Raw genomic sequence first — 19,177 nt, forward strand, 5'->3', positions numbered from 1 at the left:
CTGGAATTAGCTGTAATGCGATTTGCCAAATCCCACTGATCAGTCCAAAGGAAATCCCTATAGCATGTCTGAACTAGAACCCTGCATCAATCAGGCCTTTACTTTATGGGATAGATTCCAGGCTGCATGCTATGCCTAACACCCCATCCCCTGCAGGCCACACGCCCTGGCAGCTTTAGCTGCTAAAGCCACTGGGGTTGCTTTATGTCTCTAACCATCTCCTAAGCTGGTCTTTCAGGTCACCAATAGCTTAGCAACTCAGACTGACAGCCTTGTAACTGCTACCACTTCTGATACCGCATGAAGCTTGAAAGAAACCTGGGTGTCCAAGAAAGACCATCTCCAGTTTGGCCCCACTCTAGAGCCTAATGTCTCATACCAAATGCCTTGGATCCCTGTCTAGTTTGCTCACTCAAGTGAGGAAACTGGAGAGAATTGGCATGATACAAATCAATACCCACCTTGCCAAGGTTTCCCTTGTCAATCAATACACAGTTCCTAATATCTGCGACCACCACCAAATATATGCTATACCATGAACCAAATGGCTGGGCCAGTGAAGATGCTTAGACCTCTCTCCTTTATACTCTGAAAATGCTTTCTGTAATTTGGAACCATCAAGCTCCATTATCAGATTTGTGTGTGTGTGTGCAGGACCAAGAATGGTACCTGTACTTTTCACTGCATAAGGTAAGGGTGAGCTATACCTGTATGCGGGGAGAGGTCAGTAAAAACAACTAGAGTTTGGTGACACTTCCCCACCCCGGCAGCCTGTCTACTTTGTAGAACCCTTACCATGAAAGACAGAATTAAAGGTTTTAAATCAGAAAAGGATTGAGGAACTAGTGCTACTTTTATTAGGCAAAGATAAACAATCGTGATGCAGTGTTGCGGTGAAAGTGTTTGACATTAATATTTGGGAGAAAGTGGCCCTGTGGAGGTTGACTGCCTTTGACAAATTCCAGTGGAGATGGCCTAGCGAATTAAGAAATCCAAGAAAACCAAGAACACAGATGTTGCCAAGAGTTCTAAGTCCTCTGCTGACACCCGGTGGTTGTTTAAAAAAGTACTTTCCTTGAGCAGCCTCCTCTGCCATACTCCCCCACACGGAAACATAAAATGCCTTTTACTTGCTAAAATCAAATTTTAAGAATCAACTGTCAAGTCATTAGGGGTAAAAATGCAATGGACACTATGTAGAAAAGGACAGTGCCTGTGCCATCTTTTACTAATGCCTAGCACACTGCCAGGCACAGAGTAAATGCTTACTATTCCATTGAGAAAAAAATATATATATTTTTTATTTCTCTGGGTCTTAGAACCTGTATTTTATAAAACAGAGCCTATCAGATACCACATACTTACACAACTTCTACAGCCGGTAAATACTGCGAGGTGATTTAAAATGGGACCAAAGAGAAATTTCCCCCATACTTTCCACCGTAGCATTATCAGCCTAAGCTGTAAACATCACAATGTAAATGTATTGAACAAAAGCAAAAATTCAGTTAAGCTAGTCATTGTTTAGGCTGAATATATGCCTCATTCGGAAACTTGCGACTTCATGGTATTGCTCCCAAAGATACAGGAACACTTCAAATACAAACTGAGCAGCTGCATTCTGTGAACTGCTATTGCTGGTCCTTATTGGAACGTGATTGCTTTAATGAAAATGTATACTGCTAATCAAGTATGAGAGTCTGATAACTTACATTTCTGTGACCAATGATTTCATGAAGTTCAGTTACTACCAGAACAAATCTTACATGCAGTATGTCAAAGTTAACACAAATCCTGATTTTAAGGCAAACAGTACCCAGATCATTTTAATGCCTTTTCTTTCATAACATAATTTATCCTAATGCAATCATTGCTTTGTATATGAAGCCTCTCCTCACGTAAGTACAAAACCTATACCAGTTTTTTAAAATGCTCATAAAACGTAAATTACACAAATACTCCATTTTCAGAAAAAGACTTTTTAATTTCAATAGGTTTTTGGGGAACAAGTGGTGTTTGGTTATGTGAATAAATTCTTTAGTGGTGATTTCTGAGATTTTGGTGCACCCATCACCTGAGCAGTGTACACTGTACCCAATGTGTAGTCTTTTATCACTCATCCTGCTCCCATCCTTTCTCCCCAGTCCCCAAAGTGCATTGTATCATTCCTATGCTTTTTGCATTCTCACAGATTAGCTCCCACTTATGAGTGAGAACATATGATGTTTGGTTTTCCATTCCTGAGTTACTTCACTTAGAATAATGGTCTCCAATTCCATCCAGGTTGCTGTAAATGCCATTACTTCATTCCTTTTTATGGCTTAGTAGCATTCCATGGTGTGTGTGTGTGTGTGTGTGTGTATACACCACATTTTCTTTATCCACTCATTGACTGATGGGCATTTGGACTGGTTCTATATTTTTGCAATTGCGAATCGTGCTGCTGTAAACATGTGTGTTTCTTTTTTGTATAATGACTTCTCAGAAAAAGACTCCTTATAATGACCTCGGTGGTTTTTATAAGGTCGCCAGTGGGTGCAACAAACACAATACTATGAACACCATGTTGCATGGGAGAGAAAACATCCAACATCCTAACCTTGACCCGGTCAAGGTTAAGCTTTAGAGGGACTCATGTTCCTCTTAATAACGTGGAAACTGGGTTAGACACGCCCCTTCCAGCACTCATGTGCTAGGAATCTAAGAATAACCTGAAGAGGAAGTCCTTGTCCAATATTGCTATTGTCATACTCAAACACTCCTGATGAACCAGCTCTGTTCAGAAGCTTGAACTCCACTCTATACGGTTCCAGGAAAACAGCTATTCTCTGGGCAGTTCCCAACCTTTGTTCATGATGATCCTCTTACCTAGAATTCTATCCATCCTATCTTCTTACCTATCCATCCTATCACTCTATATCCTAAATTCTTATGGTACACACTGTACTCACTCCTCTCAGCCTCCTCAAAGTCACTCTGCAGTATACCATGGTCCTTCTGTACCCTACCCATCCTCCTGTGCATATCCAGGAGCACAACCTCTTGAGGGTGGGAGCTGAGTACCTTGCACACAGTCAATGTTCTGTACCTATCCATTTAACGAATGAATAAGCAACCAATTGTAGAGTTAAGAAAGGAAATGAAGTTTCATGTTAGCCATCTATTTGCTGTACCCTCTGAACCTCTGTGAAGAACTATCAGAAATGGTAAGAATGCCACTCTGGACCAGAGAGGGCCAGTAATCTGGGGAAATAACAAGGCTAAAGATAAAGAAGAAAAGATTAAACAGACAAGGGAGAAAATGGTTAGGCTGCAGCATACCCTTAGGTGACTAAGACCATATTTGGTGGTAGGAGTGGTTGGTGGTGGATGTGAGGTGGGTGTTAGAAGAAATTGCCAGATAGTTGAAGGAAAAAACACACCTACAAGCAAAGGGCTAAAGATCCATAAAACACTCTAACTGGCATTTTATCACATTCTTCTTACTATAAAAATGTTTCTCACTACGGATAAAAACCATACAAAGATAAGCCCAAGACAAAAGCCACTATCATATGTATAAATTTTTTCTTGGCTCCTGTCAACACACATTCACTCCACACATGTACTTTTGCAAGCACCCACAGAAAAGTCATGTCTCAAGCATGACTTTCGAACTGAAAAGCAAGGGACTTTTTTTTTTCTTTTTAAACATCTCTCTCCTGCTGTGAGGTGCAATGAGTAAGTTCGGAGTTCACCAAAGCAATTGTGGGTCTGAGCTCCTCAGAGACCTCAAATCCCTAAATCAATCATCAGCATATGTTACCTTTCTCATGGAGGTTTTGCTTCTTTCTCAGAAGAATTGATCAGCAAGCAGCCAACACTGTGGTTCGGCGAGGAGGGAGATAGGAGACCATAGATAAACTACATGACTGGCCTGGTCAAGGACCAGCACCACCTTATATGCTCCCAAATCAACCACAAGCCAGGATGGCCGGCCCAGCCTTCCATCAGAAGTAACCAGGCTGAGGCTCTCCCTTTCTTGCTTATTCCTGGCATCTCATTTTCTGTGTGCTTACAACACAGCTCAAATTTTATGGGTAGCAAAGTACCACTAGCTACTATTAATTTAGGCTTGGTGATGAGACAGAGTAAAGCTATAATCATGGCATCAGAAAAGTTAGATCAGAACTGAAAAGGCTTCTGTGTGATGATACATATTACTTTAAAATTATACTCAAAGAAAACTTAGATAGGTTTGGCAATATGCCAAGGGGTATCCAAAATGCTCTGAAACAGACTTACTAAGGTTTATTTTCATCCTAAAATGGCCATTAGGGGAGCAAGTAGCCAACATAAACAATTCTCCTTGCTCTTGCCAGGTCAACCTGGCTAATGCTGGTAAGTCTCTGTGGATCTTGTAGCATCCTGATCTTCAGAGAGGTGCCAGAAATAGGGGGCTTCCATCTTTCTCACCTGTCCAGAGGCATTTTACTTGAGCCCACTCTGTTTTGTGCGTGCAGACCACAGACCTTATGATGAAACTGCTGCAACTGCTGTGCCAGGTCTGAGAGGGCAAAGTCCTTATTTTCTATCTTTAAATCCTTAATACAAGGTTCATAAACCCCACCTTCTATGTGAATATATACACATTATTCTAATGATGGCACAAGTTCATATTTACTATATCATTCAATTAAAGAAAAAAAAGACACCAAAATTGAATCACAGAGGTACAAGCTATCAAAAAGAGACTGCTTACTAAATAGCCATATGGAATAGAAAGCACTGCATCTAAAAACCAACAAAAAGAAACACACAGGCGAGATCGTAGGCAGAAGTCTTAGCTAGATTGCATTTTAGTTGACCCACAATTCAATCATCCCAGAGGTTTACAGGTTAATTCCTTCACAGCAACTACACACAAAGGTATTGTGAAATATCCCCCAGAGGATTCTGTAACTCAGAAAAAAATGCATGACACTGAAACTCCATACACATCATCAATAATTAAAATCCACGTTCCTCAGATGTTAGGTTTTAAGAGGAAAAGTACCTGACAAACTATTCTCTTAACTGATTCTTACGTGAGTGTGTGTGCCAAGGGGACAAAGAGGAGGAGAAATCTTTGCACAATGTTGGGACCTGATTAGGTAGACGTGGAGAAAGTAACCAGAAAAGCAAAGAAACCAGCAGCTTGTATAATGTTATGGTCTTATTTTAAGAAGTAACAGTGTGCATCCATTATATTTACAACTTAAAATTTTATTACAAATTGTATGTATACTTAGTGTTTTTAAAATAGACTAAGAACCAGAATTTATTGGGATTCCTCACTGGGCTTGAGAACCTATTCCAGATGAGTGGCAGAAAGGGACTCAATATATTTAAAAGAACATTAGCTGGGGCCAGACGTGGTGACTCATGCCTGTAATCCTAGCACTTTGGAAGGCAGAGGCAGAGGGGGGCGGATCACTTGAGGCCAGGAGTTTGAGACGATCCTGGCCAACATGGTGAAACCCCATCTCTACTAAAAATACAAAAATTAGCCGGGTGTGGTGGCATGTGCCTGTAGTCCCAGCTACTTGGGAGGCTGAGGTGGGAGAATCGCTTGAACCCGCAGGGCAGAGGTTGCAGTGAGCCAAGATCATGCCACTGCACTCCAGCCTGGGTGACAGAGCTTTACTCTGTCTCAAAAAAAAAAAAAAAAAAAAAGGAAAGAAAGAAAAAGAAAACAAGAATGTTAGCTGAGTGTGGTGGCTCACGCCTGTAATCCCAGCTGCTCAGGAGACTGAGACAGGAGGATCACTTGAGCCCAGGAGTTCACGGCCAGACTGGGCAACATAGCAAGACCTCCATCTCAAAAAAAAAATGAGAATTAAAAATGTTAGAGCCCTTGGCTGGGGTTTACAAGACCAGGGCTTCAGTTGTAGTTTTGTCATTAATGAGCTGTGTGACTTTGGGCAGATCACCTGATGTTTCTGGGCCTCAGTTCACTCTTCAATAAAATCAGGAGGTAGAGAAACCTGATTGCCAGTGCTTCCCTCCCAGCTCTAACATTCTGATACAACAAATCAGAATCTCAAACTTGACACACTCAGTCACGCTGAAATATATTTATAGCTGTGCCTTTAAGCAAACGAAAGAGAGTTTCTAAGATTCTCCCTATACCTGATAAACCACCAGCACCAGGGGTAGGAAAGTTGGCTCATTTCTGGACCTGAAGCCCACTGTTCTATCAGCTTTCCCAGGTGGCGAGAGGCTCCTGGGTAAGAAAGGGTAGGAAGAATGCCCAGCAGGACACGCGTTTGTAGTTTTACACAGACATGCAAACATTTATAAGCTCACTAGCATAACAAAAGCTTTACTTTTTATAAGAAGATCCCACTGTTAGCAAGACATGTGCTTTGAACTCTCTCTAGGCAAGTATTTTAGCCAATTCAACCTTTTTACTCCATTTTTGTCTCTTGTGTACATGTATACATGTGTACGTCTGTGGGTATGAGTGTGTGTGTGTATGTGGAAGATAATACATGTTATATGGCTGACAGGTTGGTGGCATCATTAAAAAGAGACAGAGAAGTTAAGAAGCGGGAGAGGAGTGAGATAATCTTAAGTGCTGACTTGTTAAAATTGAATCTGAGAACCAATAAGAAATCCAGAGACCGTCTGGTCCAGGCTCTGTTTTCTATTGGGTTTGGGGTGACCAAAGGTCACAGAGGCAACATGTTCAGAAGGCAGTTGTGAATGTGGGGCTTGAATTTAGGAGTAAGTCAGAGCTGCAGGTGAGGGCCAAGTGAGGCCAGAAGTGACAGCTAAGAGGGAACAATGAATCTTGGGAAACAGAAGCAGAAGATGGTGGGAAGTTCAAGGACTAAGGCTTGAGGAAGACTGTCACTAGAACATGAGAGGACAATGCTGGAAGACAGGGAACAGCGAAGAGACACAAAACAGAGTGGACAAGTCTATAAAGGTGGCTGCCAATATGAGAAGTAGGACATGGAAGAAAGAGACTTTTTCTCCTTTAAAGATTTATTGGAAACAAGGCCAGGCACAGTGGCTTGTGCCTATAATCCCAGCACTTTGGGAGGCCAAGGTGGGAGGATCACTTGAGGCCAGGAGTTCAAGACCAGTCTGGGCAACATAGTGAGACCCCATCTCTACAAAAAAAATACAAAAATTAGCCAGGTGTGGCAGCACATGCCTATAGTCCCAGCTACTTGGGAGGCTGAGGTGGGAGGATCACCTGAGCCCAGGAAGTCGTGGCTGCAGTGAGCTAAGATTGTACTTCCACACTCCAGCCTGGGTGACAGAGCAAGATCTTATTTTTTTAAAAAAAAGACTTATGGGAAACAAAACACCAGCACAATTCATTGATCCTGCGTATACTAATGACCAGACAGGGTACTCTTTTTATTTTTGTAGCCAGTACAGCCCACTGAGATTACATTTTGTATTTTAATATTATTACATCCTAGATCCAATTCATAGACTTCAAGTTTCAGGAGCTAGGTCATGAAGCTAGAGTGATTTGTCACAAACTCTAGCTTCTATTTGGATTTTATCAGGGATCAGATAGCCAGAGTCTAAAATGCAGATTTTCTAACAAGGTCTAACAAATCACAGAAGCTTTTGAAAATATGAAAATGGCTTTGAACAGCACTATGAAAAGTCAGAAATTCTAGCTTTGACTGTGGGTCTATTACAGTCTCTTCATATGTGTAGTGAAACAACTAATCATTTCATAGGAAATGGCTCCAGGCATGCTGTAAGTCCAGCAAACCATACTTCCTTCTCTAAGTTGCAACCACTAGCTCACACCAGTCATGTTGCATATCTGTGTCTTAGTTCATCATCTACAAAGTGGCAGGACTAGCCCCAGGGCCCTTCCAGTGCTAGAGTTATTTGTTTCTTTGAATTGCCCAGTGGTCCTCAGAGGGGCAAATATCAAATTCAACTGTTAGCTCGGATGCCAAAGACTGGTCAACAGCATTCACCAAGGGGCTGCACCTGCTGGGCTCTGTACTCATCCTGGGGAGTTTAGCTGGAGGGTGGCTCAAGGAGGTAGCTGGCTAGAGACTGAATACTCTCTAATGTCCTGTGGGCCCATGAAGTGGTAAAAATTGACCCATATGGTGACAGTATTTTCAGAATTAAAAACAGAATCTGAACACGGTAGAGATCTTTGAAATTGGCCTGTCACAGAAAATCAGGGCTATATAGCTGCTAAAATAATAATAAATGCCACCTTGTTAAGAGAGCCTTTTACTACTTGAATAACTAAACTCCTTCAAATGAGGCCCACACAGCTCTCTCTACCTTATACTTAATTCCATTATTCAACAAATAGAGTCACAGAAAATTCCTGAACATGTTATTAGGTACTCTGTATATCACACTGGGAAAAGAGAAAAAATGGGCAGCCCTATTGAATTGGTTTCTCATTTCTTTTATATTACCCTAAAAGCTTACAAACTTTAGGTTTCTTCTCCCTTAAAAACCAAATTCCCCAAAAATGCCCAGAAGCAAAAAGAAAAGAAAGAATTTAACTGCACACATATCCATACATTGAGAAATGTTCTATTACATCAGAGAAGAATGTTAAGGGTAGCTTATTCTGAGCCTCTTGGCATTACTTTTTCTTTATAAGCATTGTTGAGTTCTCCTAGCAAATGTTTAAAACAGGACTTAGGTTTTTGATCTATACTAATAGTGAAGGTCTTATTTCAACTTTGAGAGTCCAAGAGCATGTGAAAGGAAGAAGCAAGCAAACCAGAGGTTAAGACTATATGAATGTAGCTCATACCTCTGGTTTCATGATGACCCAGATATATAAATAGACATCATATAGGTAAATGCCTATTAGGAATTGGGGCCAGCAAAGCCACTTACCAGGAGATTTATGTACTTAGAAATCTGCACCAGCTGTAGTGGCTAAAGTGACAGAAGCTTAATGTTTGGGGGATTCCCTCTATGTCCCACCTCCTTTATCTTTTGGCACAGTTGAATACACACTGAGGCCATGTGAGTGCCAGGAGCACTAACAGTCTTAGTGCCATTAGCAGATAGCCAACCACCACTGAAAGAAGAGTTATGGCAAGAAACCCCTTCCCTTGCTTCCATTCCTCAGGTAACCAGCGCTGTGAAAAGATGGATCAAATTCTACACTAATAAGATACTTTTTAAAAAGATCATGTCAGAATAAGCTTATAAACAAGAGCCACATATTAATGTGTGTTGACAGAATGTTTGTACTGACTACACATTTGTTCTGCCCTGTATTAATTGTATTAATACATCAAGATTTTAAGAGTCATGTGGAGAAGGAATAAATCCTTTCCTCCTTTATATCCACCAAAGCCTCAGCCATACCTCATACCTGATTTTCCAAGACAACATGCTGTTCAAACATTCTGTCCTAATATCCATCAAACAGAATCAGCTCAGTAAATACAGAATGAATCTTAGTGACGAGCTCTTCTTCAAATTCAGCTCCGTTTTAGTGGCTGTGTCCTGGTGAATTTTGGATGGGAATGAATCTAGAAAAACGAATCGTAACAATTTTTCCATAAATGCCAATCTGACAGTGGCACACTTCTTTCTCATAATTATGTTGAACATATTTGGCTTTCCTGGAGTTCCATTATTTTCAAAAGGGAGAATCTTCTTTGCATAATTTATATATAGGATTATCATCTTCAAAATACTGAAACCAAAACCATAGTCCTAATAAATACTTTATACACAGGAAGAAGCTAGAACTCAGATGGCAAAAAAGTCACTGAATTCCCACGCTTTATGTGGCTATGCATCGATGGGGTGTGATGAGGTGGGGTGGTTTGAAGAATTCATGCCTCCTTTCAGGTGAAACTGGAGCCAACAAGACATAATGTTAGAAGAAGACCTACTATTAAATGTGGAAAAACCTGGAAAAGAAAGCATGTATGCAGTGTTTAAGAGCAAGATTCTCATATAAATAGTAAGGTAGGATTCTCCTTTCAATGATCCTTTCTCCTGAGGTGAGTTAAGGAAAAAAAAAACAAAAAAAAACTTAAAAACTTGTATTAGTGACTTAATTAGCTTTCCTTCCAACACTCACATGTCCACACTGCATATATATATATATATATATGCAGTGTGGACATGTGAGTGTTGGAAGGAAAGCTAATTAAGTATATATATATACTTAATTATATATATATATGGTATATATATATATAATTTCAGAATTAAAAACAGAATCTGAACACGGTAGATATATATATATATATAATATATACCATATATATATATATATATGGTACTGCTACTAAATGCAATGTACAGGGGAAATTCAGATGTCTAATGTTGACAGAGTACTATGAAAAAAATAACTTTAAGGTAATAGTAATATGTTTTTGGCCCCCCCAAAAATCAGACATTTTGGAAAAGCACAAAGAGGACACTTCACCACTTCTACCACTACCACCCTAGGCCAAGCCTCCATCTCCCCTTGCATCCACCCTTGCCCCCATTCTCTATTCAGCACAGCAGTTGAGATGATCCTGCTGAAACCTAAGTCCAATAATATCATGACTTTGCTCAAAATCCTCCTACAACATTTCATCTCTCAGAGAGAAAGTCAATGTTCTTATCCTGGCCTGCAAGGTCCTACTTGACCTGCAGCCCTCACTGGTTCATTCTGCTGCAGCCTCACAGGCCTCTGTGCTCACCCTCAACACTCTTGGCATGCTCTTGCCTCAGAGATTTCACACTTGCTCTTCCTTCTGCCTGGAATTCCAAGATCTCTCATTTCAAGTCTCTGCTCCTCCATGAGCCCTTCCCTGATGACCCTATTTGAAACCAGAATTCCACTCCCGCACAGGGCTCCTGCTTTATCTTTCACCACTGCACCTATCACCTTTGTATACTATTTACCTTACTCACTTTGTCTACCAAAATGAATGTTAAGTTCTGTGAGGGCAGGATTTTTGTCCTATTCATGGGTATATCCCCAGGGCCAAGACAAATGCCCATTCATAGGAGGGGCTTAGTTAAATATTTGCTAACTGACCAAATACAAGACAGCAGGCAGGTAAGTAAGTATGAGCTTTGGAGGCATAAAGTCTATTGGAGGCATAAAGTCTAGCACTGCACCAAGGAGGCTAAATGGTGGGTCTGACTACTGTAAGGCCCTGGCAGTTGCACTCAGATAAAAACCTGTTCTTTGGCCAATTGCTTCTAATCCAGCACATTGCTTCATAAATGTCTGCTTTTGGCCACAAGGGGGACTAAATGAGAAAGCATGGGAATAGTTCCTTCTAATCCATCATCACTAATAGAAAAGTAATTTGAAGCTCTAATATCCTATAACTCTATGAGGTCTGTAACTGATGGTCAGGAGCCAAGATAATGAACAGCATTTACGTAAGATTTCCCTCTCTCTTAAAAAACTTACAACTGAGGTGCTTACTATCTATGTGCCCTGCACTATGCTAAGTGCTTTAATGCTTTATCTGGCTCAATCCTCTTAATAACCCTATGAAACGTGCCCAAGGTCATCGCCACTAAATGGCAGAACAGTTACTCAAAGCCCTGACCCTCCACCACTGCTTTCCTTTAATGTCCTCTTTAGCCTGTCTGTAGAAGGTTCTTTCTCCTCAACCCTTTACTCCTAACTCTTCCACAAGAAGAGTTCATAAGCCAGCGTCATCCATCCTGGCACTGATTTGTCCTTGAATCAACCCTGAGAATTTGGCTGCCATAATTAAAAATAAATAAGATCTATAGGCATGGCCAATAATTCATTTATTTTAAAAGGCTATCCATTAGCATTAGGAGATATACCTAATGTAAATGACGAGTTAATGGGTGCAGCACACCAACATGGCACATGTATACATATGTAACAAACCTGCACATTGTGAACATGTACCCTAGAACTTAAAATATAATAAAAAAAATAAAAGGCTATCCATTATTCCTTCAAGCAGGTAAATCTATAGAAATGAAAGCATGTTCCACTCCAAGCTATAGTTTGATACTTTAAAAGCCAGCATGGGAAATAAATATCTTCATGTATATGTCGAGGTGAACCAGAAATGTTCAATATCATAAGCACCAGGAACAAACCTATGGGAGGACTGATCTGAAGAATCAATAAAGCTTGACAAACACATGGAAAACTGTAGTGTCTTGAGTATTGGTTTTCCACCAAGCACATTCTAGAACGAAAGCTTAAGAAACTTAAGTACTCTGGTTTTGGCCCTGAGAAGAGAAACAAGAGGCCACAGGTGCAACACATATGAGAAGAACCCACTCTGAAACTGTGGAATTGCCTTTCAAAGTAGCTCTAACCAAAAGCGATGGGCTGAATCACCAGATAAAGCAACTGCATCGTATCTGCTCACCCCACAGCCTGGGAGGGGGATTTTGATTGGCTGTTCAGGAACGAAGGGCACAGTCTGGAAACACAGTTAACCATGTATGTGTGCGATAAATGACATTTATTGAGCAGTACCGTGCTCCTTATACGCTTCATCACATTTATTCTTAATCTCTGTTTTGCAGATGAAAACCTGAGGCTTTCGGTTGTTGACTTTCAGCAACGTGCTCAAAGTCACAAAGCGAATAAGTGGTATAGCCCAGAGTCCAATCAATTTCTGTCCAACTCGAAGGCAGTTTTCCTGGCCATTATGATATTCTGCCTTTTGCGTCAGTGTAAGTAACAGCAGTCAAGGCCGAGGGCTGAGTCCCTCTGTCCAATATTACCCAGTCACTGACCCCTCTCCTCTAGGTAGGTGAACGCTAAAGAGAAGCCTGGTTTTCTTTACACTGCCTAAGGGCTTCCTACGAGTGAGCTGTGAGGAAACCAGTACCCTGAACCAATTTCCACAGCGAGGTTTCCTGGGCAGTTTCTAATTTTCAATAGCCAGGAAACATGGGTAAAAGCAGAGTGGGAAGAAACGGACTCTACAGACTGACCCTGGGGGCGCTGGCCTTTTCCCTTCTCCTTTCCTGGGACGGGCCTCCCGTGCCCCTTATTGGGCATACTCCATTTTATGAACTGGGCTGTGTTCCGGATTATTTATACATTACTTGTTTGAAACTCAAAATGTATTTTCTTTGAGAAACCGTGTTATACCTGATGGCTTGTTTCTAGGCCAGTCCTCAAAAATCTATGTTTAAGCCAGGATTAGGGAAAGTTATAGGGAAACAGATTTTTGGCTCATTACAAGGAAGAACTTTCTAATAATAGGCGCTGCCCAAAATGGAGTGGGTTGCCTTGGGAGGTGTTACAACAGAAGGTAAACAGCTTTCTGGGAAGCCCCATAGAGACTCTGGATGCAACCACAGGACAGAAGTCCTATGACTGGGAATCCAGCAGGAAGGCCTAAGTTACACTGTTTCTCAAAACCTGTTCTCATTCTGACTATTGTCCCAGAATCCTTGTGCTAGCCAATTATCTAACTGGATTTTCATACATGGATGAATAGGAGCTTTAACAGCACAGGAATTGGGGAAACCATTTTCCCAGATCTGGAGTTTCATTTCCTTTGGTCTTCAAAGGAAGCAATAGGTCATATAATTTTGTCACATTAAGAGCAAGAGAAAAGCCTGTTCAGTGTAATGGGGCTGCAATGAAAATGAGCTGTGTTCTTTAAAAGAGGATATGGCACCGGAAGGAGTATTTGCCTTATTATTTTAATTCTTCTATTTTCCATAAGCAAATACACTTTACATCGCTTAGAGTCAGAAATCCTGGATGACTTTAAGAATCAGTGAAGCTGGTTAAAGACAAATTTACAAAAGCTATAGTTGCAACCTTCATACTTTTCACATATAGACAAGGATTCTGTCAAAAACCTGACGTATATTGGAACTAAAAAGAGGAAGTCTCTAATAAGGTGCTATTAGTAATGGTATATTGCATCAGAGATCTATTCCTACAGAAAATTACATAGCTCGTTACATGGCTATGGGGGCAAATACAACTCCACTTTGGAACCTGAGGCAACACAACCATCAAGCTTGCTCCTGCAGGATACATACAGGGCTCTACCTACTCAGCCCTCCTGCCCCATCGCTGCCCAGCCAGGTCCTACCTGCCTTTCAAAGTACAACGAAGATGTCCTTTCCACCAAGAGGCCTTTCCTGACACTCAAAGACAATAATCATTTCATCCTCTTCTGAATGTGCTTAAGATTTTCCACATACCTCTTATGACTGACCTTTTTTTTTTGGGGGGGGGGGATGGAGTCTCGCTCTGTCGCCCAGGCTGGAGTACAGTGGCGTGATCTCAGCTCACTGCAAGCTTCGGCTCCCAGGTTCACGCCATTCTCCTGCCTCAGCCTCCCGAGTAGCTGGGATTATAGGCACCCGTTACCACGCCCGGCTAATTTTTTGTATTTTTAGTAGAGACAGAGTTTCACCATGTTGGCCAGGCTGGTCTTGATCTCCTGACCTCATGATCCATCCGCCTCGGCCTCCCAAAGTGCTGGGATTACAGACGTGAGCCACCACGTCCGGCCATTACTGACATTTTTTACCTTGTATTCTAAGACTTTGGGTACACCTTATCTGCATCCCCAGTCATCTGCTCCCTGGAAAAGAGATGCTCATGGGATTGTTATTAAATATATATATATAATCACATTTCTGATAATGAAATATGATCGGAAAGAGTGCTTTGATTGCAAATAGCTCTCATCGAGGACACATTAACAGGGCATTTTTCTTTGGTTTCTGAGGTTGCTAAGAAGGCATGAGATGGGAGAGGTTGGGCAGGGATCCTGACATGTAAAAAAGGCTAGAGAGATGCAATAGTCAAGTTTGGAAACAGCATCAGAAGCTGTTGCATTCCTTCCATGTTGTGCTTAGAAACAAATACGACTGTTGTGGTCTTAGACAAATGAGAAGTCCAGAAAAGTATAACCTGGTAATCACGTCCCTCAACTCAAAGACCAGTGATGTAAGCCTCTTCCTTCCCCAGGAGTCACCAAAACAACTTATTTTAGAAAGCTAAGGCTTCTCAGCAAGAAGCCGAAATCCTTCCCCTTTGACAGTGTCAGCTAAAAGTGACTGGCCCAGTGACCACTCTTTAAAGATGCTTCAAAGGGCCAGAATGGTTGAGTCCTACCTGTGCTCCACACAAGTTATGGCCAAGGACATGTTTCCTGGGTACAGGAAAGCCCCTGGTTCTTACCATATGTCTTCACTCATAGCCAAGGGCTGTCTGAAGCCCTGGCATACACTGTGAGTGACTGTGACCAAGGACTGCACTGGCTTGCTGGCAGGATGGACCAGCAGGCACCATGGCTATATTCTGACTTCTTACATCAATTGATATTATTTTTACTAAACCGTTCTCTCAACTCATTTTGCCTCGCATTATTCAAACGTAAAGTATCTTAACCACAAATCATGTGGCTACTAGCAAGAGATGATACAAGCCATCTTAAGCAAGGGGCTTCCTGAGGGCCATGGGCATCCTGTGGGGAAGCACAAGCCACTGGCACTTCCTGGGACAGGAAGCCAAAGGAGATACCCTTCTTTATAGCCAGGGCTCTGGGATGTACTTCTCTTGCACATCAGCTGCATTCTTCTCTATCTATGCACACTGGCTCTCTCTGTCCAAAAGCCTCCCATTAAAGCATTCTCAATTCAAAAATCCAACAGAGACTGATGAGCAGCCTTGAACACAAATTTCAAATTCATGGAAGAGAGAATCTGAGGGGCCTGTCTCAGGTCCGGTGACCTCTCGGAAGACATCAGCTGTGATGAGGGCAAGGCCATGTCCCAATGCCCCATCTTATCAGCAAGTGCTAGGAGAACAGATGGTCAGAAAAGGCTGTGAGCCGGGCGACCCACTGATTAACATGCCTGTCACTGCGAGACTTGGCTATCCCTTTCCTCCTGAAATAAAGGATAGGGACTGTGAAGCAGCCTATGTGTTCAGCCTGACTTTAAACACTGCATCCTGTACAGCATCAGAAAACTATGCTGATAGACCTATTAACAGCACAACCCTTTGCCCTGAACGGACCCCGGGGAAACCCAACCCAGGTAGCCACAAGCAGCCTGTACCAGTGAGAGAACAGAAGCCCTGGTTGGCTAACCAGGGCGCCTACAAGGAGGGTGCAATACTGGCAACTGTCAGGAGGCCAGACCCTTCCCTCAGCTCCTCCCAAAAGTGTGGCTTAGGTCCTTGACCACATAAGGCTACATGCCAAGTGACTTCAAATAAATGAAGACACGAGCTTGAAGGAATTGGCTTGTTCCCAAACTCACCATACTCTATGGACCATTCAAAGTAGGTCTCGCTTAAATGATCCAATGGCATTGGCAGGATCCTTCAGATATCCTTTCACCATCACTAGGCCTCTCACCACATCTCTTGAACCACCACCCCACTTCTGACTTGTGAGCTCAGCAAGTGGCTAACATTACTGCAGCAGGGACTCTTCCCATGCAAGAATGAGGGCTTGGCAGTCATGAGAAATGTGTCAGTGTGGACAATACAGCATAGGAAGAGGTGTCACACTGTGTCACAATCTGTTAACATACTCATTTGGGGTGAAGAAAGGGCCTAAGGACCAAGCATATATAAAATAAGTGCCTTCCAAAATGCTAGAGGGTATAATAAAAATAAATGTTCAAAAAATAAATAATATAGTAAATAAAAAAGCAAGCACATTTGGGATTACACCAGGGACCCTCCTTACCTAACAGGAATAACATAATATTGGCATCTGTTACTTCTTTTTTTTTTTTTTTTTTTTTGAGACAGAGTTTTGCTCTTGCCACCCGGGCTGGAGTACAATGGTGTGATCTCAGCTTACTGCAACCTCCACCTCCCGGGCTCAAGCGATTCTCCTGCCTCAGCCTCCAGAGTAGCTGGGATTACAGGCTTATGCCACCATGCCTGGCTGGGCGTGGTGACTACCGCCTATAATCCCAGCACTTTGGGAGGTTGAGGTGGGAGGATTACTTAAGGCCAGGAGTTTGAGACCAGCCTGGGCAACATAGCGAGACCCTGTCACTATGACAAAAATTTAAAAAATTAGCCAGGCATGGTGGCCCACAACTGTAGTCCTAGCTACTCCAAGGGTGAGGCAGGAGAATCACTTGAGCCCAGGAGTTTGAGGCTACAGTGAGCCATAATTGTGCCACGGCACTCCAGCCTGGGCAACAGAGCAAGGCCCCAACTCTAAGTAATAAATAAATGTAAATGGCTCAACTAAGCTACAGCGATCAAAATCCTAACAGTGACTGTCCATGAAGGGGTCAGGAATAACAGGAGGGACACATGTAGTGATGCAAATAATCTTTATTTTGATTGGAGTGTATTGTGAGGGAGAACCTCAAAACACAAGCAGAAAAAGAATAAGTGAAAAAATGTTATTATATAATCATTAGAGACAGCAGGAGGAAGAAAAATGGCTCTTGGATTTTATGCAACAAGTGAAATTAAAATGTCCTCTAACATTTGTAAGCTGCTTTACAGTTTATAAAGTATATTCATTCATAAAATTCCATTTAGTATTCATAATAATCCCATAAGGCTCACATAATCAGCATACCCATTTCAAGATAAGAATGCAGGCTCAGAGAAAGTTAAGTATTGCCCCATGTTCCACAGTCTGTTAGGGACCAAGACAAAGCAAAAACCCAATGTCCTTAATCATAGGCCAAGTCATTTTGACTACACCATGCCAGGAACTTTTATAAGTTAGTTTTCTTGGTTACTTGGTATAGTTCATTATATTTTGTGCATCTGACTTGTGCTCAATCTGGTTCTCTACACTGTAAGCTCCCCTGAACATGAATTTATTAATATTATCCAAACGTATAGCAACCAGGGTTGACAAACTGCCGGAACCACAGGACTCAATCAATCTGACTAACATTCAGCATCTTGGACTCTTCCATAATCAAACCATGAGAATAAGGGCTAAACATCAAAGGGCTAAAAGAAAGCCTGTTCAATCAATGCTGCCACAATTATGTTGCTTTGCAGATTACAGTTTCAATTTGTCTTGAAACTTCACAAATGTCCATCTTGTCCTCTTAATAGCATGCAAACAATTGAGGTTAGGGACCAAATCATTGTGTTTTACATTTCCAGGAGTACCCAGTATGGTGTCCTAAATATAGTACACACTCAATAAATGCTTATTTTATCAGTATGTTTGGTACCTTCTAGAAAGTAATAGTGTTAAAAATAGAATTCCGTGACACAAAATTTTGTATCACAGACAAGGCTGGGCACGGTGGCTTATGCCTGTAATCCCAGGACTTTGGGAGGCCGAGGCAGGCGGATGACCTGAGGTCAGGAGTTCGAGACCAGCCTGGCCAACATGGTAAAACCCCATCTCTACTAAAAATATTTCAGTAAAAAGATATTTCAGTAAAACTCAGGACAAATGTACCATGAGGGTTTATGTATTAACTGCATGTGTTCTATCCCTTTAATCCAAGTGGGGGAATAATTTTACAGAGCTTAACTAAAGGATTTTAACTAGCAAAACCAACCAGTAGAAGCTTCTGTGTTAAAAGAGTAGTGAGCATAATTTTTTTTAAGTATGCATTTCTGGGTGAATGTAATTAGAAGAAAATCTATAGGCAGCACAGCCCTCTCCAAACTTTGATGCCTATTTTCTCCCCTAGTGTACCCTTCATTCTCACTGAAAGTCAGATGGCTTTCAGGTTGAGTTATCTTAAAAAGATACACATTAGCACTGTTCTTCCTAAGTGGAACACTGGGAAATTTAAGCTCTGACCTCAGTGAGGGACCGTGAACTGAGACAACCTGTTTTCCCGTGGCCACCATTCTCTGGCAATATGAAGACACAAATGTCCCAGAAGTACAGATAAAAGCAATGAAGTACATAATTGCACCTGTGCTTGCACATTCTTGTTCTTAAAGGCAGAATTTTAAAATAAATATTATTTCTAAATTCTATCACCTTAATGCAATTTTTGAAATTTGGGGACATTCCACGCCACATGAATGCATATAATTACAGCATGTAAATTACACATCATCATTCACTTGAACAAGGAAGTAATTAGAGCTTCTCAACTTTTGGTAAGCATAGAATAGCTGATGCCCTCCTTTAAGATTATCTGGCATTTCACAAGTTCTTCCAAGCAATGGTAATTGCGAACGCACTTTCTCCAACTACATACACCTCCCTCCTTTGGTTTTCTGACATGC

The 19,177-nt window shown here is 41.6% G+C and overlaps 1 protein-coding gene across 1 annotated transcript in view; it reads right to left on the bottom strand.

The window, feature by feature from the left end:
- TSPAN7 (tetraspanin 7) overlaps positions 1 to 19,177 on the bottom strand; it is a 125,653-nt gene that overhangs the window by 23,986 nt on the left and 82,490 nt on the right. The window lies entirely within an intron of this gene.

Source organism: Nomascus leucogenys, chromosome X (genome assembly GCF_006542625.1).
Source record: "Nomascus leucogenys isolate Asia chromosome X, Asia_NLE_v1, whole genome shotgun sequence".
Classification (NCBI taxonomy): domain Eukaryota; kingdom Metazoa; phylum Chordata; class Mammalia; order Primates; family Hylobatidae; genus Nomascus; species Nomascus leucogenys.